A 10145-nucleotide genomic window follows, 5' to 3' on the forward strand; every position below is an offset into this window, starting at 1 on the left:
TGGGGTCTGTTTTACGGCCTGCTGCCATGACAGGTGCTTCCCTTCTATAACGGATACACAACAAAAAAGTTTTTTCGGGGCTGCTGTAATATGTTCTGTTCACTTTTGTTCTCCCTTTCTATTCCCCTCCCCTATCCCTTTCATTTATATTCAGACTCATCCTCCTCGTTAAAATCTATTCCACTCCCTCCCCAAATCCTCTGTTCATTTATTGATCTTTTCTTTGCAGTTTTAGTGGGGGAGGGCAAGGCCTTGACTGTGTGTGTGTGTGTGTGTGTGTGTGTGTGTGTGTGTGTGTGTGTGTGCTGCGTGTACATCACCTGCAGAATAGGATTGATCAGGTTTGTTATCTCTCATCCCCATATACGGCTGTTAATATGTTAACAGAATATAATTAGAAGTTATGATTAGTATTCATGATGATATATTTGACCTAGGTTCTTTTTTAATGATTTAAAAAAAAAATTAAAATCCAACTTAAAATTTAAAAATCTGATTTAAATTTAAAAATCCTATTTTTTCCCCTAAACCATCAATTTTTATCAACCCTGGCTAAGAATGACAAGAACTTTTCTGGTTGATCCTATTGGCTTTAAAAATCTCACAACAAACAGAAATTTGACAGATGGAGATGTAGAGAACAGCTTCTCTTTTTGAATTCCTACTAGCATTAGGTTTGGAAGGTACAGGATACAATTTACAGGTTCCTTTTATTGCAGTGCTTTGACAGCATCATATTTTCTACCTCCCAAAACAGCCATATGTCACAGGTTAAAAAAAAACTCAGGGGGGAGGACAGATCACCTGTGTGTTTAAAAGCTTGCAACAGGCAGAAATCCCACAAGTACAGCCCTCTCCATCACAGAAATACAACACTGGGGCTGCAGCACCTGTTAAATACTTGCCTACTTATGCTTACAGCCCTTTAAAGCATAGGATATGCCCTCTTATTGAAGCCCAACACTGTAATATCACAGAATATTCCAAAGAACATTCAGTGGATCTTTGTACTCTCATATAAAACCTCTGCTTCACTTCTGACAGGATGTGAATATCAATCACACCCCTTAGGTTACAATCCTATACATAGAAGTAAGAAGTTCTATTGAATTCAGTGGGACTTGATAAATATGCTGCTACTACCTGCTCAATCACCACTCTAAGTGGTGCAGCAGAGAGAGAGGATGGGGCTCAGTCCCCACCAATGCACCACCCACTGGGAGAGGCACAGCAGAGAAGCAGTTGTTACCTCTTTTACTCACTCACCTGCACTTTCCCTGTGGCCAAAAGCACAGTGGTGAGAATTGGACCCAGTGAGCTCAATGTACCACCCTCTCAAGGAGGGAAGAGCAAGCAGAGATGACAGCTGGTCCTGCAAGTAGCTACAGCTTTCTCTCACTTTGCTGCTTGTTCACTCTGTGAGGGAGAGAACATATTGCAGCCTTGCCCTGGTGGTGGTGGTGGTGGTTGCTGTTCTTCTTTCCCTTCTCCTTCTCTTTCGCTTTCAGGATCATGGATAGCAGGCCAAGAAACGCCACCTACTGGCCATCAGTTAACCTTCTCCTATTAAAGGGAAATGTGTGCACTGGAGTTGGTGTTGACTCCTGGCGACCACAGAGCAATATGGTTTTCTTTGGTAGAATACAGGAAGGGTTTACCATTGCCTCCTCCCACGTAGTATGAGATGATGCCTTTCAGCATCTTCCTATATTGCTGCTGCTTGATATAGGTGTTTCCCATAGTCTGGGAAACATACCAGTGGGGATTCAAACCAGCAACCTCTTGCTCCCTAGGCAAGTTGCTTCTCCGCTGTGCCATTAGGTGGATAACTGTCTCCTATTACAATCATTTATATAGGTCAGTAGCATGCAAAATATTTCCACAGTGCTCTGATCACTGAATCTCAAAGCTTCCTATTCTGGAAGGCAGCCTCTAAATTCAAGCCTTCGACACCCAAGCTCTGCAACTCAGCAAACAGCATCTCTCATTCAAAAACAAAAGCCAAACAGTCCTAAAGGACATGATTTACCATTTTCCTCCAATACAGACCTCACACAGTTCGGAATCAAGCCTATTATAGACAGATTACTCCATAGGGAACAATGCCCTGTCAAAACATGGAGGTGGAACAGGGCCACCTGTTTTGCCCAGCTTCTTTGATCAAAGAACTGAAAATCTTCCAATCTCAATCAGTTAGAGTAAAGTGTGCTTCCAGTTGTAACGTCTTCCCAGCGCTTTTGCCAGACCCTCTTAAGCTCTCACTTAACCCAGCTCTTGACCTCAAAGGAGGTCAGAGGGTTCTCAACATCAATATTATCATGCCCCAACACCTCTTTAGTTGCCAAACTGGCCATCTCATTACCATGTGTATACCCATATGAGTTGGTATCCAGGAAAATCTAACCAGGAACCTTCATGAATGCAACTCAGCATAATAAGGCACAGATTTCATTCACTAGGGAGACTTACACTCCAATGCTGTATCGCCAAGCAGTCCAACAGAGAATCTGACAATCATATCTAGGGGTGTGCACGAACGATTCATGCCGAGCCAGTTTGATCACAGATTGAACCTGGGGTGGTTCGGTCCATGATCAAACTAAACCAGGTCCAGTTCAGGTGAATCGGTTTGGGTGAACCATTTCAGCATGATAAAGGGGCCGGTTGGGGTCGGCAAGCGAGTAAGGAAGGTGCTTATCTGGCCAGTGTGGCTGCCAGTCCTTAATAACCTCAATTATAAAGGCCACAAATTTTTCCTTTGGTACAACCATTAATCCTGAATCCTTCCCTCAGGAGGGACAGGAGTGAAAACAGGGGATTCAGCACCTGTTTGCTGCTTTTTGTAACACTTGGCCGCAACAGTATATAACATCCCATTTCACCCTTATGCATTAAATCTCCCAGGCCAGCTAGGCACTCCACATGCCCTAAAATGGAAGCTATGGTCCCCCCACAATTACAGCAGACTAGGGGCTAAGATCCAGTGCACTGATCAAAAGGATGTGGCCCTCTGCACCTCCCACATTGTATCCAACTCCAACATACAGCTGCCACATGCCCAAAATTCTGACACTGGTAACATCTGAGGGAGGTAATGTAGGGGCACATCTGGAACATCTGAACACCAATAACTCATTCTGGGAGCTCTTGCCCTTTCGTACGAAAGTACACAGAGAAAGAGGGACAAGTCTCCCCATCCCACATGAAAGACAGCTGCCTAACATCAAGAACTAACATCAAGAACCCCCAGCACTTTTTGAATATCACTCTCAAAGAGTCCAAGTGGAAACCCTTGTGCTGGTCTGTGACTGTAATCATCCCTAGAAACCAAGGAAACTGACACAAAACTTAATTCTTCTCAATTCTTCCCCAAAGAATTGAGCCGCAGCAACGTCTCCATCTGCTCCTTATTCTTACATTCAACCAGCATACCCTCCTCCTTGCATCCGCCTGGCTCACACAATCTCCCCAACTAACTTTTTCAGCCACTCTGCCAACTTCTATGGATTCACTTCACCAATCTTCACATCCTTCCCCACCACTTTGATCCCTATAAACAAACCTTGCCGTATCCCTTCCCTCTGGGCTCTCATTCCACCAGCCACCACATCCGACAGATGAATCCTAGTCTTTTTAGCCTGAGCCCCCTCTCATACACCTCAACGGAATCCTCTCCCCCACCCTTACTTTCCTGACACCACCATCCCATTGTCTTATTCGCCATCCATTTTACCAACTCCCTGCTCCTCCTGACCAGTCTTCCAGAGTCCCCTTCTTAAGAAATCTCACCTCACCCCCTAGTCACAAACCTCACTTCTTCTCCCCTTTCTCCCACCTACTCTTCCCCTCTGCTCTGTATCCACCACCATCAGCCACCTCCTTGCCTTTCTTCCTGCTGTGCTACTGATCTGTCTCAGGACAGCACTGCAGGGAGGACTGTGCTAGTTAAAAACAAACAAACCAAAGCATCCCATCACTTGCCAGCCCTCTCCATCTCAAAGGCTCTACCTGGTTGCTTTGGGAGGTGATGTGGAAGATTGGGTCCAGCAGAACTGACCAGAATGACTGTGGAAGTCCTGGCTGCTTTTTTAGGAGCAGTCGCCACCTCTACTTATTCACTCTCTTTCTCTTCTCTGGCCTACCTGGCCCTGGGTAGGTAGGATTAGGCACAATCCTCATTAATGTGCCACCCAGGGCCAGGGGTGAAAGGATGGTGAACAACCACCCGCTCTATGTTTCACACCTGTGCTCTCGCTCTGGACAATGTAGTGGTAGGGCTCGCATCCAGTGGGCCCAATCCTCCCTGACCAGAGAGGGTAGGCAAGTTGGCAGATGCAGCATCTCGCTCGCTCTAGGCAGTGCCTTTGAGCATCTAATCTACCACCTCTGCCCACTTGCTCTCCCTTTCTCTCTTGGCAGTGCAGTGAGGAGGATTGGACTGATAAGGGAGTGAATAGGATAATGTGTGTGGGGGGGTCACCAAAGGCATGTTGCACATCTCCTAGCTAAGGACACAAGTATTAGGGAGGAGGAGAATGTGCAGACTTTCAAGACCAGTGCAGTCTCCAGGCATTTTCCTTTTCCCTCTCAGTGAAGGACATGGGGGCTAAGGGGAACATGCATGGTAGGGGTGAAGGACTCAAATATTTTCACTCATGGGCAAGCCTGGGCCCCTGGAAAATGTAGGCAAGCAGGCTTTTGTGAGCCCAAATTGGGGTATGATCTAGGTTTTTAAATGTTTTAAGTAGATTTTTTTTTTAAGCTGGCCTTTGCTACAGTGGGATATATGATGATAGGGACTCCTTCAAGTGAGGGTATGAAGACCAAATTTTTAGACAACCTAAAATTACTCATTTTCTTCCAAAAAGGTAATATAGAAAGGAAAATGGTGCCATGGACCTGAACCCACCATCACACCAAGCAAAGCTCAGAGGACACAGCATCACCCTGGACACCGGGTCCCCTGGAAACAGCCAAACAATCTGGCCCCAGGGCTCCCTTCTGGAAGCTTTCTGTATCACCAGCCACATCAGGACAGAGTGAGTAAAGCTCTGAGGATGGGGGAACCAAAGAGACACTTGTTCCTGAGGAGCCTCCACCTGTGCCATGCCCTGAGGATACTCCATTGCTCATATCTGCTGATTCAGAGGACGACCTTGACCCTCTTCCATTGTCTGAAGAATCAACTCCTCTCCATAGGAGCTGTGGTTAAGGAATAGAGTTTAGCCTCTTTAAACAGCTGACGTCTCTGGAAGTGAGGGTGGAAGTAGACTGTAACCAGCAGCCAAACTATATGAGCTCAGTCTGTAGTGAGCAGTTGCTGAAGCAACATTGTTGACAAAGAGCCTGTTTGTTGTTCCTAGTTGGTCTTGATTTCTGGCTTCTGGCCCTTGGCTTCCCTTGACCATGCCCATGTCTGCTGTGTGCTGGTCTGTATAGACTCCTGGCTTCTGGCCCTTGGCTTTCCTTGACCACGCTCTTTGCCCCTGTGTGCTTCTTTATATCAGCTCCTGGCTATTGAACCATGGTTCCCATGGACTATGCCTTATGTCTCTTCCTGAGTGGTTCTCTCAGCTCCAGACCATCACCACAGCACAGAACATGATAAATGGAACTCAAAGAGGAGATTCTCACGATCCACCAAAAGCGGGCTAAGGGAGCCTAGCCTGCTTTGGGTGGATTATGTGCTGCCACGGGAGCCGCATGGCTCCCGGCAGCAAACCCTCTTAATTCCCTCTCCCCTTAGATGAGGTTAGCAGAGCGAGCGCTATTTGAGTCTATTTGATTGTGTGTTGCTGAGGCACAGCTCCATGCTGCGGCAACACATGAGGAGACCCTCGCCAGGAGGCTGAAACAAGCCTCCTCGCCCTGGGGGTCTCTCCAGGATGCCCCGTGCACTTGCGTGGGGCATCCTGGGACTTCTGGGGGCTGCACAGCCCCCAATCTCCTTAGCCCCTGCCAGCTCCATGACGGAGCTGGCAGTTGTGTGGGCGGTTGATCTGGCCGCCCTGGGCTGTCTGGGGACCGTCTGCGGGGAGAGTGGGCTAAACCCGCTCTCCCTGCAAACCCTCTGAAAGTGGGTCTCACCAACTGTGAGACTCGCCTCAAGTTCTAGTCCTAGAATGGTCTTCAAGACTTTAATGGTTGTCCAAGGACTTAGTCTCTGGGAATGGTGGCCTAGATCTAGCAGTAGAACTTGCATTAGTTGATGATGATTCTAAGTAGCATATAACAAGGTCACAAGCAGTGGTCTTGTGTTGAAAGAAAACCTGCTGGAGCACCTGAAAGATATTTTCCCCAAAAGGCTGACAGATCCAATAGAGGATTTTTTGTTCACAGTCCTGAAGACTGTCAAACTCTGAGCACAAAATACTTGGACTCATCTTACCCCAACAAGTTGGGAACCCTTGGGCACACAATCCAAAATGGCCAGTGGGCCACTGGTAAGATGGATGTCACTTTCCTGCTTTGTCATTTAGCATTGATTAAAAACAGAGTGCAGAGAGCTATTGATAGCACTGACTTATTTGGAAACAAGGACAAGTAAGGTAAGGTATGTGTGGTGGGTGCAGAGCTAAGACCAAACAACTAGGAGGTAAGATGTCTTTGCAATATCTTCCACAGAAAAGTCTTTAAGAAGAAAATTTCCTTTGCTGGAATAAACTTTAAAAGGAAGGAAGTCATTAATAAGAAATGCAAAAATGTTAAAACTTCAGCTTGTCCCACTAATTCTTGTAAGATGGACTGCAAGATATTGTTCACATTCTGAGAGGAAAGTACCAATGGAGCAAAAGCTAGGGTAGGTAGAGAGCCAGCATGGTGTAGTGGTTAGAGTGCTGGACTAGGACCGGGGAGACCCGAGTTCAAATCCCCATTCAGCCATGAAACTAGCTGGGTGACTCTGGGCCAGTCACTTCTCTCTCAGCCTAACCTACTTCACAGGGTTGTTGTGAAAGAGAAACTCAAGCATGTAGTACACTGCTCTGGGCTCCTTGGAGGAAGAGTGGGATAAAAACATAAAAATTAATAGTAATAATAATATTCAGAAGAAAAGTGAAAAATGAAAGAATCTAAAGCAATCAGGAGCAGTGATAAACCTCTAATGTATCAAATCATCAGAGATAGGCAGTATCTAAAATACAAGTATTTAAAATATGTATTTTCAATACTTTTGTATTTTGTATCTAAAATACATTTCAGAAAAGTATTTTGCATCAAAAATACATTTGCTCAGGTATTTTGTATTTTTAAAATACATTGCCGAAACCAATGTATTACATCTCAGCCAATCACTGCTTTGCTTTCTTGCTTCAGAACTGCCTTTTAACTGCAAGCAGTCAATCCATTGGCTTCCAAGCATCGTTGTATGTGTGCTCTCATTCTCCCTCTCTGGCCCCTGAAGTTTGCAGAGCCTTACTCAGCTGCTGACTGGCCAGCCAGTCAAGTTTAAAAACCTAAGGGGAAAGGGGTGTTTTGCAGAGTAGCTTACAAATATCTCCGTGTCTGTGTCCCCTAAAGTTTACTGTGGCTGCCTAATGGTAGCAAATTTCTTTCCTCTCTGTGAAACAAAGGATTTGTCTGAAATTTATATCTAGAGAGCTTTGTGTTCAGATTGCTGGAGGGCACGCAAAGTGCTCAGTGATTCTCATGATCCCTGAAAGTGAAGTGATTCTCATGATCCCTGAAAGCGGGGTGGGGGGGGGATGTGGGGGCAAGGCTGCTTTTAACTCATGTCCCCCCTCCCACCAATAACAAAGCCTCAGAATGTCAGAATGTCTCCTGTGTGCCCGGATGAGCAGAGCTCCATGGGAGAACAGAGCACCAAGTTATATGCTGCCGGAATCCATTGTTCCAGCCACCACAATGCACTGTGTGGTGCATAATGCACCACAACGCACTATCTCCCCATTTCTGTGTTTCACACGATACCCAGAAAGTGGGTTGAGTATGCTCGCACCCTTAACCTCATCTAACAGCCAGATTGAGTAAAGGGGTCAGGCTGTGCAGGCGTGCCGGGATCTGTGAGGATCCTGACACACCAGCCTAACCCAGTATGCGCTGTTCTAGCCTGGGTTAGGCTGTTTGTGAGAACAGCCTCAGTATCACTGTGGAACACATAAAACCATGCAGGATGGTTATCCCATTGTCCAGCTATTTTTAAGATATAATACAAGGTGGACATCAAGTGGTCCCATGGAAGAGTTATTTTCTTTTGCTGGGATGATTCACAGCCCCAGAAGACACCAAGAATTTTGTATTTTGTATCTAAAATACATTTGCGCAATTATTTTGTATCAAATACTTTTTAGAAGTATTTTGCCCATCTCTAGTGGAGGGCAGTTCTTAGCTCTCTAAGTTCTCCAGCTTGCTCTGTCTCCACTGTCACCATGTTGATGTCCAAAAACTCTGTCAAACTTCTCCGAGGTAAGAAGGTGAGGAGTAAAACTTGGGTTGAGATCCAGCCAGGACACAGGAGAGGGAACCCCTTCTGAGGGCCACTCTAGAAGACCTTTACTGCAGTTTTGTGAATGCTAGCGGCACAGCCACCAGAGGAGCTGAAGTAGAGAAATCTCCAGAAGGGGTCCCTTCATCTGTGGTTCAAGTGTTAAATAAATAAATGTGTTAAATAATAAATAAGTGGATCCCAGTCCTTTGACTTCTTAACTTCTAACATCCAAGGGGTTATGGGGCCAGAATCTATTGACCTTTTTTGCTAACTTTAGAGGAAAAGTGGAAAGATTAGAGTACACAAGGAAACACACTTTCTTCAATCAAACCTTTATCTCTTTAGTTAAATCGATTCTTCAACAGGTTTGATCCCTTAGAACAAAAGAACAGCCATGCTGGATCACATCCTGTTTCACACCGTGGCCCACCAGATGCTGCTGGAAGCCTACAGGCAGGAGTTGAGGGCATGACCTCTCTCTACTGCTGTTACTCACCTGCAACTGGTACTCAGAGGCATCCTGGCTCTGGGCTGGAGTTGGCCTATAGCCCCCCTGAATTGTAATTGTTGATAGACCTCTCCTCCAGGAAGTTATCCAAACCCCCTTAAAGCCATCCAGGTAGCTGGCTGTCACCACATCTTGTGGCAGAGAATTCCACAAGTGGATTATGCATTGCATGAAAAAGCACCTACGTTTGCTGGTCCTCAATTTCCTGGCAAACAATTTCATGGGATGATCCCTGGTTCTAATGTTATGTGAGAGGGAGAAGAATTTATCTCTATCCACTTTCTCCACGCCATGCATGGTTTTATAGACTTCTATCATGTATCCCCACAGTCATCTTTTTTCTAAACTAAATAGCCCCAGGTGTTGTAGCCTTGCCTCATAAGAAAGGTGCTCTAGGCCCCTGATCATCTTGGTTGCCCTCTTCTGCACCATTTCCAGTTCTACAATGTCCTTTTTTAGATCTGGTGACCAGAATTGTTCGCAATATTCCAGGTGTGGCCGCACCATAGTTTTGTATAAGGACATTATAATATTAGCAGTTTTATTTTCAATCCCTTTCCTAACGATCCCTAGCATGAAATTGGCCTTTTTTACAGCTGCCACACATTGAGTTGACACTTTCAACGAGCTGCCCACCACGACCCCAAGATCCCTCTCCTGGTCAGTCACCATCAAACAGCTCAGATCCCATCAGCATATACTTGAAGTTGGGGTTCTTCGTCCCAATGTGCATCACTTTACACTTGCCAACGTTGAACTGCATTTGCCACTTTGTCGCCCACTCACCCAACTTGGAGAAATCCTTTTGGAGCTCCTCACAATCTTTTTTGGATTTCACTACCCAAAAGAGTTTGATATCATCTGCAAATTTGGCCACCTCGCTGCTTACCCCTGCTTCTAGATCATTTATGAATAATTTAAAATTAATTATGAATAATTTAAAAAGCACCAGTCCCAGTACAGATCCCTGGAGGACCCCACTTCTTACTTCCCTCCATTGTGAGAACTCTCCATTTATACCTACCCTCTGTTTCCTGTCTTTCAACCAGTTAGCAATCCACACATGTACTTGTCCCCTTATCCCATGACTGCTAAGTTTTCTTAGGAATCTTTGATGAGGAACTTTGTCAAATGTTTTTTGGAAGTCCAGGTATACTGTGTCAACTGGATAGGTCTGTTGTTCTATGTGCT

Source organism: Hemicordylus capensis, chromosome 3, assembly GCF_027244095.1.
Source record: "Hemicordylus capensis ecotype Gifberg chromosome 3, rHemCap1.1.pri, whole genome shotgun sequence".
NCBI classification, from domain to species: domain Eukaryota; kingdom Metazoa; phylum Chordata; class Lepidosauria; order Squamata; family Cordylidae; genus Hemicordylus; species Hemicordylus capensis.